This window comes from Anabrus simplex, chromosome X, assembly GCF_040414725.1.
Source record: "Anabrus simplex isolate iqAnaSimp1 chromosome X, ASM4041472v1, whole genome shotgun sequence".
NCBI classification, from domain to species: Eukaryota; Metazoa; Arthropoda; class Insecta; order Orthoptera; family Tettigoniidae; genus Anabrus; species Anabrus simplex.
The window spans coordinates 175,938,866-175,956,788 of record NC_090279.1 but is presented as its reverse complement, the minus strand read 5'-3'; the positions used below and the strand labels follow the sequence as shown (position 1 = coordinate 175,956,788).

Sequence of the window (17,923 nt, the reverse complement as noted above, 5' to 3'; positions counted from 1 at the left end):
GTATAGTACAGAAGTTAACCTTCAATACTGATGTGGTGTTGTAGGTGTGATCTGTGGGTTTTGAAATGTCAGAGAAGTGATTTGGATAAAGTGTACAAGAAAGAAGGGACGTTGCGCTTGAATAAGAATTATAAGATCTGTTCAGATCATTTCCAGGCCAGCTATACTGCCCCCTTTTCCGGGGTCGCTCAGTCGCGGAGCGAGAGTCCCAACGGGTGGAACGTTCGCAGAGCTGTCTTTACTATTTCGGGACAGACCTTTTAACATTTATATTTGCAGGGCTGTAGGCGATTGGATAGGTGACGTAGCATAATGAAAATCGGAACAAAACAACAATGACATTTATTAAAATAACAGACTGGACATGCAAATAAAAAAGTAAATTAATAATATTCAATTTCAACAATATGAATGCTCCTGGATTCGGTAACATGAACTTATTTACACTGCGTGCTTTTGCTTTCCTTTCATTACAATCCAATGTTCCTCGAATTCCTTGTTCGTAATAATGCCTCCGGACTAAACCGTTGTTCTAACATAACTGCAACATTGAACAGATCACATAATATTAGTGAAAATATTGTTACCATCGAATGTTACTATATCCAATTATGTTTTTTAACTCATCAAAATATTTCGTGTCTTAAGATTAGGCTTGCCTTTTCTATTATCTTTTCTCTTGTCAATCAATAATCATTCCCACATTCCCTTAACAAATAAATTCTTTACAAGACTTATTCATAATTTAAAAAATTTCGAATTGTCGGGCTGATTCTTTCCATTTCTTAATTCAAATTCTTTACAAATTAATTCAACTTCTTTACAAATTCTTGCCGAATTCTTTACAAATTAATTCACACAAATTATTTGGCAAATTTCCCCTCCTTCTCAGATTACGTCTGACTGTATTCCTACATTCTTATTTCAAATAATTATCAATTTCCTAAGTTAGTTATTAGTTATTAGCCGAATAGTACAGTATAATTACAAATAAATGTGCAAGAAACTGTATAAAAATTTACATAATAGGGGTACGTGAAAAATCACCAAAAGCAATCCTACGATTAGAAATACATTGATAAAAACTATCACGCAGTCGCCTAAACTCCCCAATTATTTGTGCAATAAATGTATCATCGCACAAAGTTCATTATTATTCGTATTTTATTATTATCTCCTCCTTCTGGATTATGTTGAAGACCCTTCCATAGTAATATCCACAGATCATAGCAATGAATAACACCATGACATGCAATAAATGACCATAATTAGATGAACAAAAATCTAAATCTCCGCATTACATAAAACTAGTTGTTGAGCCTTATATTGTTATTATTCCCTAAATGACTGACTATTTTACCATAATCACAAATATCTTCACGACTAACATGTACCCTAGTGGTCATCATGTTGTCAAATATACTCATATCAAAATCATCACACAATCGTCACTCGCATTTATACTTTGTACCGCTATCACAACAACATCATTACATTTCTTCCTAATCATCATCATCATTATTATTATTATTATTATTATTATTATTATTATTATTATTGTTACGGAGATTTCCGTGGTAGGTAGAGGTGAAAGAAGGTGCGGGTGTGAATAGGTCTCCAACTACGGAATTAAAGTTAATGTAAAATTTTAACAAGGTTATATTTTCTTTCCAAAATTCAGAAATAACAAGAATGGCAGGTACGGAGTAGCAAGGCAACAAAGTACAATTACAGTATTTACAGGATTTGGGCTTCGAGCCCTGAAAACACAATTCTTGAGCAACTAGCCCAACTTTACGATATACAAATTTCACCAACGGGGCAGAAGACCCCAATCAAACCCTGGAGCACTTGCTCCAAATTACACAGTAAAGCCTCCTCGAGGCATACAACACTCAGTTTTCAAAAAAAAGAGCCACTCGCTCTCAACTTTAAGCCTCTCCCAGGCCACACCAAACTCGACCTTCAAGCTGTCCTCAACGGACATGAACACAGGGGTAAAATACCCAATCTACTGAGGCCTATTAAGTGAGAAAAGGTTAATTATATGGCCTCTAAAAAAACCAACTTGAAAGGAGGCTCTCCGCACTCCTAATACACTTTATTTAAAACCTACTTGGCACTAGGCCATTAACGCAAGGGCTAATCCCATACTACAGAGGTGACTTCAGAAAAGAACAATTTACATTATATTAACGAAGAATAGGTTGAGAAAGATAAGTTCACCTCAAAACAATATGATTGGGAGCTCGAGAGGGTAAAGCACTCTCTATCCCGATATGCAGTTTAAAAGATGAAATAGATACAAGTTTCTTTACATTTTAAAGAAGGTTACATAATGGAAAAAGCTTCGGACCCGCCCCGAGAGTTAAACTGCTGAGCAAGCAAGAAAATAAGTAATTAATCGGCCATTACCTGGTTGTTGACCGCCGCCGAAGAAAGAGACGCTTCCCGCCCCATGCTATGTACTTTACACACTGAAAGATGGAACAGAAGTGGCCCAGAGACCCTAAAATCAGCAGTTTATATACTCTCGCGGAAGGTTCTAGGCGTTAGGGGAATGAGAACACCCGCCCACAATCACTTTATTGGAGAATAAAGAGAAACCCCTACACAAGATGAAGAAGAAACACATTATTGGTGGAAAATTAAGTTAAGAAATTCGGGATTGGCTAGATTTAAAACAAGGGGAAAGAAAGGGTTAATATTGCCAACTTAAACAATGACTGAAAGAAATTTAGCAAGGAACAAACTTTTGAAATTAAATTTTCTCCAAAGAACAGTTCTTTTTCTTCGCACTAGGGTGCACTATTGTAGTTCTTCAGTAGTGTCCTCTAGAAGAGAAAGTTCACACTTCTTACTTCAAGCAAAACAAAAACACATCAAAAATGACACAGTTCTAAAACTCCAAAATTTACAGGTAGTGACATCTTCTGAGAAAGTAGAAAATTAATACCGTCAATAAAGTTCAGACTTCCTCCAGCAGAGGAGTTTCAACTGGCGCACATTTTAAATTAGCGGCGTGGAGGTGTACCGCCCGGTACAATTATTATTATTATTATTATTATTATTATTATTATTATTATTATTATTATTATTATTATTATTATTATTATTACGGTATTATTATTTCTATGATAATTATATTTAAGTGCACCATCTCGATGAACTGCCTATTGGCTAACAACTATCACCTTTCCTTTTAAGGTCAGAATTATTTTCAAGATATCATTCTCTATCAACGCTTCAGTTAAATCATTGCTTTAAAGTTGACTGATATTTTTATTATTATTGTCATGATTTTTATAAAATCGTTCATTATTATTATTATTATTATTATTATTATTATTATTATTATTATTATTATAGCCTTCATTTTCCAGTAATCCATTTTGAAGATCTTAACTGTGTCTTATACCATCACTAAATTCACCAACTAATGGGTTATTAATCAATGAATTAATACAGCAATAAATCAATAAATCGAGAAATCAGACTCAATAAATCAATATCTACTCTACCATCACCAAAATTGTGAAATGACTACCGGTACTCCTCTAACTAATCTCAACATTTTCTTTACATAAGAATACAATCCAACTGGTAATCTACAGAAAGAAAGAATAATGTTACATGAGTACCGGTACTTATTGTTTCGATGTATATCTCCTGCGTCAGGAATACAGATGTAGCTACAGGTTTTACCTCTGGAATATGGCGGATTATAGATGAACACGTTCATTGTGCTGGCTCCCAAACCTTCGGCTTAATAATTCACGATTCCAGTGTAGCCAGTTAGTATGGATTCATTCCAGCGATGTCTTGAAGTTTCCCTGGAATTCCTTCCTGGTCGGCCCATGATGAAAATCGGCTCTCATAGATTTGCTGAAACTAATATTTTATATGAGAATTGGTCCTTCACTAGTTGTATGCCAATAGTTTGCCTTAAAATACTTAACTGGCGCAATGATGTACAGTGCGGCTCAACAATTTGTTAAAGACCTGAATCTTGACCCTAATATATGTTTTATAGCACTTCATTGAATCTTCATAATTTCGAATACTACACAGGAGCTTGTTAAACACTTTCTGGAACAATGTTCATCAGCAAAGTGGATTCTCGAAGTTTCCAGATCGATGATTACGTTGCCTCTTGGTGTCTACTAGATCATTCTAGAGTTTACTGTCGTCGAAATTCAGCGTAATGTCTTATTGTGACGGTCCGTAGTTTGTACTTTACACCCAGACGAATCTAATGCGATGTAATGTCGTACTCTGCTGTTCCGTGTCTATATGGTAAATTAGTACAATCATACTCGAATGCAATGTAATGCCGTGCAATACTGTTCTGTTGTTGACGAAGTCCTTTTTACGACGTAGTAGTAACTCTCGTATTCAGTCTGTCTGTCGCGCAGTCTCATGCTGAAGATACTCTCCTTCTTTCCGGAGTGATTCCTGTCTGTAGAGTATTTTAATTCCTTCTGGTTGGTTGACAGCTATTCTGCAACGTGATTCGTCGTTCCATATTTGGTATGGATGTTTCTGGAATTCTCACTTCCTTCGTCTCCGGCTCTTGCTATATGACGTAATCTATGTCCTTGACCGCCTGATCTAGTTCAGCTCACTCGAAACGGAACGGCCTGGTAACCAGCTGATGCTTGTCCGTCCGTATTCCTGCATAAAATTATGGGAACTGAATCAAACCTACATTTTTCTTATAAAACACCATTTGGACGGGCACAATACAGCCAACGGTATGTTATATATTTACTCTAATTGTACGTAATTAATCCTCAAAACATAATTATCGATAGCATTTTCATGCTTTTCTTTCTTTTATTCCTCTCCTCAGATTAAAGCCATGATATGTACCAAAACAGAATCTCCCCAAAAATGAATCATCAAATGCTACCGATCCTTCCAAAAGGGGTAGTCCTTCAAACAGAAAAAACAGAAATATGCCGATCTGTTTGTTGACAAGTGCCTTAATGTTATGACACAATGTTTTTAAATGAGGGAAAAGACAAATCTAACCGGAAACGTTCAGGCAGCAATGCTAAAGCAAAAAAGTAATGTTTAAATGAAAGATTAAGCCCTTTCACAGCAGTGCACTTCACATCTTGCTTATATGTCTAATTTCAGTCCTTTAAATAATAACCGGTTAAATAATTCTTCTTTCATTTATCCAGAATTGCTTTACTAACTTTGAAGTTAATATCTTAATAATACTTTTTTCTAGACTAATTTATTTATACATTTACGTACATGAATTTCTGTTGATATTTGAATTTAGCGCGAATTTCCAGGTCACGTCACTAGGAGTGCCACTTGCGAATGGCCTCCCATTTTAACAAGGCTAAATCGAAAGTGCCGTGTGTTGACTGTACTGTATTTGGGTAGGGTCTGGCGAAGGCCATTGGCCTGGATAGGTTAGAGTAGGGCTTGGACAAGGACATTGGTTTGGGATGGTTAGGGTAGGCCCTGGAGAAGATGAGTGATATGGAGACAAGCAAAGGGGTTTTGGGGCGTAAGCCCCAGATTAGAGCCGCGAAGCGGCCTTAGGCACCTAGTTTCCTGTGCAAACGCCATTGGTCTGCATTGGTTAGGGAGGTGGGCCCTGGACCAAAATGACATATTTCCTTGCCGTACTACAACAGCGCATTCTATGTGGGTTATTGGTGAGAAAATTAAATACATTTTTCTTGCTCGTTGTGAAAAGCATTATTAATTAAGAATGCCGTGTAGTAGCAAAGCCTACTACATTGTTCTCGGCAGATAGCGCCTCGAGATCGAGACAGCAATGCATCTCTCCATTGTTGATACAATACCTATATAATTATATTGATATGTTCTTCTGTAGTATGCATTGCTTAACTTACAACTTTTATTAGCTGTGCTTTGTTACTCCTCGGGTTTGTAACGCTATGTACTTTTGATCACTGATGAGAATGACGTCGCAACATATTTTCCGTCAGCCAATAGCAAGGCGAGTAGACATTTCAGCAATGGAACATCGCGTGCACGACTCTTCGTTAGGTTATAAAAGTAATTGTACTTCTGGGGGGGGGGGGCTGGTGGGTCCTTGAACATGGCAATGAACACATCTCTTCTCTGAAAGGAATTCCACGCGAGTTTTGCATGCTTTCTAATTCATCACCTCTTTATGAAACTTGCGTGAATAGGTCTGGAATTTTACCGCGCACGTTTTATCACATATTCTAATAACGCTGTGGTATTAGGTAAACAAGGAGAAGAGAGCAATTGTATAATTATAAATATATTTTTTGTTTATTCATTATGAAGATAAAAAAATTTTTATGTGATATTGAAGAGTTATACAAGCTGTGTATTTTCTCCAGTGCAAATATTCAAAGCAAATCATGATGTTGGTAGGTGTAGAAAGTTCTACGAAATGAGTCGTTCAATCTTCAGACGATTTTGTTTCTTGCAAGAGTACTGGATCCATTCACTTTTGTCGAGAACCTCCCTACTTAAACTAGAAAGAAGAGAAAAAATAGTGATAATAGTAATAAATAAGTAAATCAATAAATCAGAAAATAAATTAATTAATAGTAGGGCGTACAACACAGTATATTAAAACTAACACCTTATTTAATCGATGTAAATTACTATAAAACACCAGAGAGCACCGATGCTGAACAATGAGAGTACAGTATTTTACTACTTTTATTAGTACTATACTGTATAATATTCACTTAAATTTTAGTGGGGTTTGTGTTGTAGTGTTTCCAAATATCTTTTTTGTGCCACAAGTTTCAAACGTTGATAAAAGTTTAATCTGATGAGGGGTTGTTTCCTCGCCATACTATCGATAAGGGACACATTAGGAGTCTACATTTTTTCAAACAATATTCTAATCAATAATGTCCTTAAATGTGTTCGCCTATGCGCGCCTTTCCAAGGAAGGTACCTTATTTATTGTCCCGCTCAATTTAAATCAATGTCTATTGCGGGGCAATGAAGAAGGTAGGATCAGGTCGAAGGAAAGTATTTATATTAACCCAGAAAATAGATATGTATATTGCAATTTTTGAGTGGATGCGAAAACGGTCGACTTGACTATGTGTTTGTCTTAGGACAGAACAAAACGTTCGGAGCGTTCATGACTGGCAGTTTAATTCAGGTTAATCTGTGAAATGTGTCCGGCCGTTGACCGCGGTGTGAGGTGACCGCTGAAGGAGGAGATATTACCATAGACTTTATAGGAAAATCAATTGGTTTCAGATACAAATGGTTTTCTTGCGGGCACCAATGAAGTAGCTTTCAGTGTATGTTAAATTTCTATGAACATATTGTGTGAAATAAGGCTAAAGGGTAAAGATTTACTTAGAGCCTCTATCATCATTGAGCTCATGGGATGCATATCTACATCGTGTTTAAAGGTTTATATATAGGTACAGTATTCCGTCAATAACGTAAAGCGACATAAACGACTACTGTTACGTTGTTTGGCATACAAAAATTAGCTTGTGTATTTTTTATTTCATTGGCCATGCTCCAAGTGTGACGATTCCCTCCCAAGAGGATAATGTTTTCTATCTGAAATGTTTCGCTCTCCAGAAAAAGGGGCGGGGCAGACCACTTATATGGGAGCAAATGTGACGTAAACACTGTTTGAATGGGTAGCTAAATATGTTGAGAATAGAACTCAGAGTATTACAGTAGGTGAAGCTTTATCTGATCCTGTAAAGGCAAACGGGAGTGAGGGGTGTGTACCCTGAGGGCAGTGCTATTTGGCCTTTATGTTTTCTTCAATATATAAATTATATGAGTAAAAATTTATATTGTAATATGTGAGTAAAAAATAAATTTCAGGATAATGGGCGACTGCAAAAATTCTTAGACAATGTTGTGAGATGGACAGCAGACTATGGTATGATGGTAAACGGGACAAAAATTCAGGTTAGCAGTTTCACAGAAGGGGAGGATTCAATTTTTGTGTTGATTTGGGGGAAAGTGCCTCCTGGGGATCACTGTAAGTATTTAGATGTTAATATACAGAAAGATCTTCTTTGAGGTGATCACATTAACGAGGTTTGTAAATTAAGGTTACAGAGCTCATCATATATATGGTATTTACGGGTTGATGTAGGGATGTGAAGGAGAGCGACACCTGTTAAGGCCCCAGCTAGAATATGGTTGCAGTGCATGGGACCCAGACCAGGATTACTTGACACGAGAAATGGAAAGGATCCAAGGGAAAGCATCACGATGTGTTCTATGGGATTTCAGACAAAAGAGTGGTATTACGAAAAAAATATTACTAGCTTTTTGCTGAGAAGTATTCAGAGTAAGGAGACGAGTTGCTCGACTAAGTGGTATGTTCCCATCTGTCAAATGAGAGATGGAGCGAAATGAATTTTGTAGATGTATAAGTCTGATTGGAGTTTTTATAGGTAGGAAGAACATAGAAATAAATTTGGGATTCCAGGGAACAAATTCGGGCAAATGTACAGCTTTAGGAAGAGGATTTGGAGAATGTAATAATTTATCAAACTAAATTTTGATAAATTATAATTTCTTTGGAATTGTTTGAGAGCACCAAGGTCAACTATTGACAGGTAATCTCTCACCAGGCCAGCAGCCATAGATGTAGCATGACGAATAGAATACAAAGTGTGATCACTCCGCTCTCTTAGCATTGTAGTTGGTGGTCCTGCCAGAGTGTGGCGCTGCAGTCTCAACAATCCAGCTGCAACGGCACGTGCGCCAAATTGTCGGCAAAGGTAGCGAGCGTGCGTGAAGTCATGGTGATAATTTTAACGCCTATTAGTTTGTTTTAATATTTTCTGAAAGTCCGTGTTAGTATCTGTGCAGTGCTTTGTGTGTGCAATCAACTAGTTTTCTATTATTTCGAGAAAATGTCGTACTGTTTCGTTCCTGGTTGTAAATCGGGTTATTTAAGGAAACGTGATGGTAGACGATATTTTACTCCGCCAAAGGGAAATAATCTGTTTGCAAAGTGGGCTAGAGTTATTCTGCAGAAAGATAAGTAATTGCCGGCCAAAAGCAGAATATGTGACCTGCATTTTCCTGCAGATTTAATTATAAAGGCGGACTGTTTCGTTGTGAATGGTGAAAACATTGAACTTCCTCGTGTGAAGCGGAAAATAAAACCAGGAGCGGTGCCTCATATATTTTCAAATTTACCGAAATACCTATCCACTGAGGTAAAGGCACCCAGTAGCAAAAGGAATGAGGACAGTATCAAGAGGACAAGGAACGAGAATCACGAAGTGAGTGAAGCTGTGATGACAACAGTAGGCGGTGAAGTTCAAGTTCAAGGTCAGCCTAGTTGTAGTCAAGTTCAGGGTCAGTCCAGTTCTCTTACCGATCCCGAAAAGATAATATTATCTCTCAGAAAGCAACTAAGGAATGCAACTCGTAATTTAATGCGAGCTAAATGCAGTCTTTCCTCAGCCAAAGCTAGGATTAATTTCCTACAGGGGCAGATTAAGAACACCGAATTTCAATTTATACATTGTAAATTTCTTAATAAGGAGCAGAAAATTATTACACTGTGTTAAAGAAATGTCACTTGAAATCTCCCTATGGTATGAGATACAGTAGTGATTTTCTTTTAGAGTTTATTACTTAGAATAACATCACCTAGAGGATAAGATATAGGCATAATTTGTTACCTCTTACCCCAAAAAGCCATTGGAGGAAACTCTGCAAAGGACTTAAATGTCCCTATGGTGTAAATCTTCATTGCTTAAGTGCTATTTCGATTATTATATGGTTGAAATGAACGAGAATAAACGGTTCGGGATAGTTATATTCGATGAGGTTAAACTAAAAGAAGAGATTCAATTTAATATGGGGCGATATTTTTTACGAGTGTCTTGACTAGACTGAGGCGATTTCAGTTGTGCCATCAAGACCTGGCTGTTGTATTGAACACACTTTGGACATTATTCCAAAACTGGTCTCCCACTATAATGCCGATTCTTCTTCAGAGCGGGAGAAATCCGCAGAGAAATGCAAGCTCGACAATCTGCTAAGTCTACTCGTAAACAATCGAAAGTGGCCTCAGACTAGTTTTGTTGAGTAATTTACTTAATTTAATTTATTTGAGAAAAGTGTCAGTGATATTTACAGTCTGGTGTATGTTTAATTTGCTCTGTTTAAAAAGGATTCTTTAAGTATGTAAAGCACAATGTTGCTTTCGCTTTTCGTAATGTTTCATTTTATTTCGTGTGTTCTCTTCTTCAAGTTCAAAGACATTTCTTCGTGCGGTCTGATAATATTATTTATAACTCTCTGACAGTGTTATTCATGTGTTGTATTTGATTATTTGCGTATCAATGTCATTTCCATTAAATCAGATGACCGTGTAGTGTTGGTGTTAGGCTCCACTAGCGCCGCTCTGCGGGAGAGCGCTTGCACTCGGTGAGAAATCTCCTTGGTATTCTATTCGTCATGGATGTAGATTAGTGATGATTGATTGATGACACCCTGTCGCTGGGCAGGAACTATTTTTCTCATGGACAACATTACGTGGCCAATATGCCGTGCAAGGATACCTTAAGGGGTATCACCTTAAATTCAAAATTGCACTGTGCGGATCAGGTTAGGTCGGTTGTTTTTACTAGGAACATGTAGTTAAATTCGGCTTGGTACTTAAAGTTTTGTAAAGGATAAATAAAATTAATAGCATTAAAAACATATATAATTACCTCTGTGGGCAGCAAAATTTGGTATAATAACCATTGATTGGAACTGAAATTTCCAGCGTTTCTCTTTCAGTAAGACACGTCACAAATATTCTTTGTAAGAAAAAACAGATGCTGTTTTATTCTCTTTATATCAGGGCCTACATTCTTCGCTTCGCAGGTAGAATACCTCGATGCGTATGGTTTAGCGCAACCTACAATTACATTGATTTGTTTACAGCAGTGTTAAGCTTCTCGCCCTTTCTTCACAGACAGTCACATTACCTGCTGCCGCAGTATGACGTTCTGACTGTTCTCACGATTAACAAACACTGGGGTTTCAAATTACGCTCTTGGTAAACAAGCGTGTTTGTTGTGTAATGGCAATACGTGACTCTGTGTTCTTATTCATTCGTAGAACACATCCCTGCTATTTTGAGGCATGTTTTTAGGGAATGGATCTACTGATCTATGGTCTCATTTCTTCGGCAAGAGTCATTTCTTCACACTGGTAACAAATAACAAATCCGTCTGCATCCTTCAGGAAATTCCTTTCTGACATCCCTTAAAATTGTTTCACGCACATCCTGTGTGCATCAAAATTCCTAATACACAATTTGAGGGCTTATGGATGACCGAATAGGAACCATTATCAGAAAACTTACCCTTTTCCCGCTAAAAAATTCACTAACGTACTTTTTAAATATTTCGCATCTTCTGCATGATGAGCACAACTGAGAACTTACGTCATTTGAAGATGATCACCTGATGTCATGGTCTGCTACCCGTCCTGGTTTGAGAGGAAGATCTGCTGCTCGGGTTGTGGTAGCGACGGATTTTGGACTACCAGGTGTTTCTCCGTGAGTTTGACATATCATGACGTGTATCAAAGTGGGGGTCTCCTCTTCGACCCGTTCTTGTGAGCGAACGCTGAACAGTACCGCTCTACTTATGGACGGACATAACGCCCACATTCAGATGTTTTTCTTGTAACGGGAAACAGTCCATATATGGAATCGTTTCATATTCAAAATGTTATCTACTCTCTACCCCTCCCCACTACAAGCCCTCAAAGTGGGTGATAGTAATTTAGACACACACTGTATATGAATTATAATTTATAGACTGTATGTATAAGTTGATATGATATATTGGATACATTCTGATTCCATTCTGAATTTGGTTTCTTGGGTGTCATATGGGAGTCTGGTTTGAGCTGTGGCAGAGAGCGGTTCGCTGTACTCCGCATTCATTGCGTGTGATGTTGGTGCGTCAATATTTTCCAGTAAAATAAAATGAAGTGGCAATGGCAACCAATAGCATTAGGAGAAATATCATAAACGTGCATTTATCGACAAGACAAATAAAACAGGGCCAGCAGACATTCATGGGTGGACTCAGCAAATCTTAAAACTTACAGTTGATCAACTGAAAGCAATTCAACTCGACAATCTAGAAACCGCTGTCTACATCAAACTAACCAATAAACTAGTGATGGAGAAGATATTACTACTGTGCCATTTCACTGTTCGAAATTAATTGTTTATTGGAACTAAAATTGACGCAATTGCCATGAAATAAGTAAATACGCTACATAAACTCAATCATCTATGTCAATAAAATATAATATATGGCGTGATCGAGGCAGGAATAAGACAAGAAAATGCTTAGAATTGTTACAACACTACTATTGAAAACCGCAAATTGAAACAGCAAACCGAGGCAACGATCGTAAAGGAACCGGCAAGTCAAGAAGAAAGATAATGACAGAAGCTTACAGCGTAACTTCAAGTTGGCAAGTAATAACCATTGATACAGTTACCAAGAAAGAAATATTTAGGATACGGGAAATAACTGAATTGTCATATAAAACAGCAATTATAAAAAAAATACCTGAAACAAGAGCAGGCATTTTGGTTGTCTACAAGCGTTATTAGAATTAAAGTTGTAACGTCAGACTTGATATTGAAGTTACCATGTTAGAAGGCTATGGAATCCCTATCATGACGAAACTGACTTAATCTGTATTTATTTCTGTTGCATTTGCGCAAGATACATATTGAATATAGTCGGAAGAAAAACAAGCTCCTCAAATAAATACCAAAACTAAGTAATTACGCAAACTAATCTTGTGAAAATAACTTTCCAACATCCTTAACATCTAGACACGGTTGTGCTGTGCTCGCTTTGCTTTCTAGAGCTCGCTATCACCTCGTGCCCGTGTTTACAGAACTGTGTGACTGTACTGAATAATAGTATTATATAGACACGTGCACATAAGGGATTAGTGTTACCTGTGAGTGGGGACGAGGGTCCCCGGGACTTAGTGAGGATGGAGGAATCATCAGACGGTGGCCTAGGTACTCTATCTAACCATAATTCACTTAGCTCAGCTATAGGTACCGCATTAAACTTGTGCTATTCAGACGGACCGTTAAGTGATGTAGACCAAATACCTTCTCAAATATCTACACTACGTAAACGTGGTCTCCCGGACGAGCGTCCTGATTACTGGAATGAAGAGGGCCTAAGTGTGAAGAAGCTATCAGTGTCAATAAGTGCCAGTGAAAATTCTCATGAACATCGAACTAGCTGCCCAATTCCGCCAGCCCCATCTGTGCAGCCTGTGCAGTTGAATACGTCCCAGCATACAGCTAGCCAGCTTGCTCCAAGTCAACAGGTACGAAGCAGCGCTCAGCATGAGTCATACCTCTATAAGTTAGATGATGAAGGTCCGTTCATAGTGTATGCTGAACATAAACCCGATGAGGCAGGTGCGGTAACTAAACATATCGGCCGGTTACATCCAATGTCCGTGGGAAAGTGTATTAGGGCCTTAATTCCAGACATGCGTACTTCTATAATGAACATTACTACAAAGGGACGTAATAGGGTTCAAATAGAACTTTCTTCCGCTACCTGTGCAAACAGGCTTGCTCAGTTACAATCCCCCTCACTCAGTCTTTACATACCAAGGCATCTAACGGTGAAGACAGGTCTTATTCGTGCAGTAGATACGTCCTTCTCGGAGGAAGAATTACTTTCAGAAATTCAGTCAGATAAGAAAATATTAGAAGTACATCGCTTTCACCGTAAACTTGTACGAGACGGACAGACTGTACTAGTGCCTCGGCAACTGTTGCGTGTTGTATTTGAAGGTCGCACTTTACCTCCTTACGTGTATATATTTAACACTCGGTGTGGTGTAGAACCTTACGTCCAGAATGTAACCCTTTGCTACCAATGTCTTAAATACGGCCACGTAAATAAACAGTGTCGTAGCAAAGCACGCTGTGCATGCTGCGGCGACAGTCACATCACTGCAGATTGCCTTACTCCAGATCCGCCTAAATGTATTTACTGCTCTGGCCCTCATCGTGCAGATGATCGATCCTGTCCAGAATACGAACGACAGCGTAGGATTAAATATAATATGGCCCATTTAAATATCACCATTGAGCAAGCACTCGAAATGGAATCTACAAGCACATATGCTAATACTGTGATGCAAAATAACACTCCTCCAGCAAGTACATCTTATCACAAGGAATTTCCATCCCTTCCTTTCCCTGCACTTGGGCCACTTCCCACCAATAACCTTTCCAACTCTTCTTTCCCTAGTACCTCTAAGGTGTCCTCTCGTTTTACACCCAAACGTCCTTCCACCCCAAAGTCTAGAGTTCCAGTTCACAACCAGTGGAAAACATACTACAATGGACAGCGTTCTCCTGCCAACTCCACTGGACCTATATACCCTACACAACAAGTTCAACCAAGTCAACAGCCTCAAACAACACCAGAGGCTCTACCTACAACTCCACTGCTTGAAAACATTGTCCAGTTTATTTTGACGCTTAAAAACACGGCCTCCTCGGAAATTGATCCCTCTCATATACGTGACGTTATTTCATCACTTTTAAATCAGAATAACCATGGATACCGCACATCAACTGAATAAAATAATACAGTGGAACTGTCACTCAATACGAGCGCATAAACTTAGCCTTCAGACTCTACTGCGAGATTACTCCGTTTCAATGTGTGTAGTTAGTGAGACCTGGCTGAAGGATACTACCCCCTTTCAGCTTCCAGGCTACAATTTTATAAGAAGTGATCGTGGTGATGGTTATGGAGGGGTTGGAATTCTCCTCCAGAAGAACATCATTTATGATCAAGTAACTCTTAATCTTCGAGGATCGAAATTGGAAACATGTGCCATCAAGGTTAACTACAGGGGTTCACCGTTAACTATTGTTTCCGTATACCGATCACCTAACCAACTGGTATCTGTACACGAACTGCGTCGACTCTTTTCCCAACTTCCACAGCCTGTACTTATCTTCGGAGACTTCAACTCACACCACTTGAATTGGGGAAGTTCTTCTACTGACTCACATGGAATACAACTCATGGGTGTAGCTGAAGAAGAAAACTTAGTGCTACTGAATGATGGGTCCCCTACCCGTATTTCCCGACCTAATCAAGCTCCTTCGGCAGTAGATGTTACTTTTGCATCTCCTTCAATAGCACTCGACTTCTCCTGGCAGGTTCTACAGGACACTCTAGGATCTGACCACTTTCCAATATTATTAACATCGACTAATACATCAACCATTCCTCATACCATCTACCCAACATATCGTTGGAAAATTCGACAAGCTGACTGGGCAAGTTACAAGGAGGCAATAGATCTCATCCTGGAAGAATACTACGAAACGAATGACATTGTCAGAGACTACGAAACATTCTGCGATTCCATTAATCGAGCAGCCTGCCTTACAATTCCACAAAACAGACCATATGCATACAGCAAACGACCTCCAACTCCCTGGTGGGATAACGAATGTCAAGCTGCGTTGCATGACAGGCGTGTGGCACTCCATCATTATAAACAGGATGCTTCTGAAGCTAATTTCCTCACCGTACAACAAACTCAAGCGAAAGCAAAACGCTTATTCAAGCTTAAAAAGCGTCAAGGTTGGCGCCAATATTGTACTTCTCTCAACTCATCTATCTCTCCTGCTACGATGTGGCGGAATATTCGTCGTTTCCGAAACTCACAGAACTGCCCTCAGTTTACATCTACATGTACGATACCAATAAAAGAGGACATCCTGAGAAAAATGGCCCCTCCTTCAGCTCATATAGGTTATTTACCACGCAATGGCCATGAAGATAATTTCCATCCACTACTTCGTCCATTTGAATTTAAAGAACTTATTAAAGCCTTGAAAACTAGTAATAATACTTCCCCAGGCCCAGATAACATCCATTACCCAATGTTACTCAACATGTCTAGTGATGGACATAAGAAACTACTTAAGCTGATGAACAGGATGTGGTTTCAAAGAGTGCATCCTCCGTCATTTAAACTTATTCGTCTGGTACCATTATTGAAGAATGGGAAAAATCCACGACTGTCTTCATCCTATCGCTCACTGTCCTTGATATCCTGCTTGTACAAGACTATGGAAAGGATGATTAAGCATCGATTAGAATGGTGGGTAGAACATCACAAGCTGCTACCACCTCAACAAATGGGTTTTCGACGTGGGAAAGGTACAATAGATACACTTGTACATCTAATTACAGACATCCAACTTGGTCTGAGCAATAACAATTACGTTGTGGCATTGTACACTGATCTGTCTTCTGCGTATGACAGCGTGCTTATTACCGTCTTAGAAGACAAATTACGCTTCCTACATCTCCCAGAGGACTTTATTGGGAACCTCAGTTGCCTTCTACAAGATAGACATCTCATCATGTTTCACAATGGCACGACAATTGGTCCTCGAATGACATCCCAAGGTCTTCCACAAGGCTCTATCTTGTCTCCGTTGCTTTTTAACATATACACAGCAGACCTCACATCTATATTTTCTCCTGAGATTCAAGTTCTTCAGTATGCTGATGATATTTGCATTTATACAGAAGCTGAATCCTTGGACAAGTGTCAAGAACATATGACGGTTGCCATGAGGACTTTCACTCCTTGGCTTCATAACCATGGATTAACGATATCTGCAGGAAAATCAGCAGTCTCTATCTACACTCGACATTCGAGACCCCCACTGGACACGATTCATCTGGGTTCCTACTTATTTCCCTACAAGGTGGTGGTGCCTTATCTAGGACTTCTCATCGATCACAAATTGACATGGTCTCCACATATTCATCATGTGCTCCGTAAGTGTGATATTTCAGTCAATATCTTACGAGCCATTAGCGGCTCTTGGTGGGGCTGTGACCCGAAAATTGCGCTGCAACTGTACAGAAGTTTGATTCGACCTCTCCTGGATTATGGAAGTGGATGCTTTGCTACGGCTTCCAAAACATTGTTAACTAAACTAGACAAATGTCAGTATAAGGCCCTTAGACTCTGCATAGGAGCAATGCAGACTACACCTACAAATGCTCTGCTACTTGAAACACTCGAACCTCCTCTTCATCTACGAAGGCAATATCTAGCGGGGAAATATATTTTCAAACTTTTTCAATACAGGGAGTCTCCAATACTTCACAAGATATCCAAGCTGACTACCCTAGTACTGACTTCACGCTACTGGAGAAAGAAACGTCAACCGATCCTAGTGGATGAATTTACCAATCTCAGTGGTTGCAGGCGTATTATAAGCACTACAGATACCCATCCCAGTTTTAACTGTTCTTTTGAAACTACTATTAAGAAACTGGATATTCGACTAGAAACATCATTTGAGATCACTGTGAACTGTAACGATGTCAGCCTGAAACGTTATCTGGCAGAATGGCCACACGCCCGACACATCTACACAGATGGATCAAAGGACTGTAATACAGTGGGTAGCGCCTATATCGATGTTCAATCCGGCAGTTGTGGTAAGTTCAAGCTACCTCCGACAGCATCTATATTTACGGCTGAGCTTACAGCCATTTTGGGGGCCCTCGAATACGCTGCAAATCTTCCTGAGCGATTGATTGTGGTGTTGTCTGATTCTAGATCAGCACTGCAGAGTCTACAAACCATTAACTCACGGACATCATCCTTGATTCTCGTACACGAGATTATTGCACAGGTACATCGACTTGAGACACAGGGGAAGAAAGTTTCATTTGTGTGGGTAAAAGCCCATGTAGGAATCCCAGGCAATGAGCTAGCAGACAAAGCAGCACGATCTGCTGCCACTGAAGGCCAACAGACTTACACGACAGTTCCAGCATCGGATTACACCTCCTTGCTTCGTCGACGGCAATTGACGGCGTGG

General features: G+C 39.0%; 1 long non-coding RNA gene across 1 annotated transcript in view; it reads right to left on the bottom strand.

Moving 5' to 3' along the window:
* Positions 1 to 366: 366 nt before the first annotated feature.
* Positions 367 to 17,923, bottom strand: part of LOC136886133 (uncharacterized) — a 51,685-nt gene continuing 34,128 nt past the window's right edge. The window contains exons 5-6 of the long non-coding RNA XR_010861703.2: positions 3,706 to 6,496; positions 367 to 541 (exon numbers count right to left, since the gene is read on the bottom strand). This is a non-coding gene — a long non-coding RNA (uncharacterized lncRNA). The remainder of the gene's footprint in view (positions 542 to 3,705; positions 6,497 to 17,923) is intronic.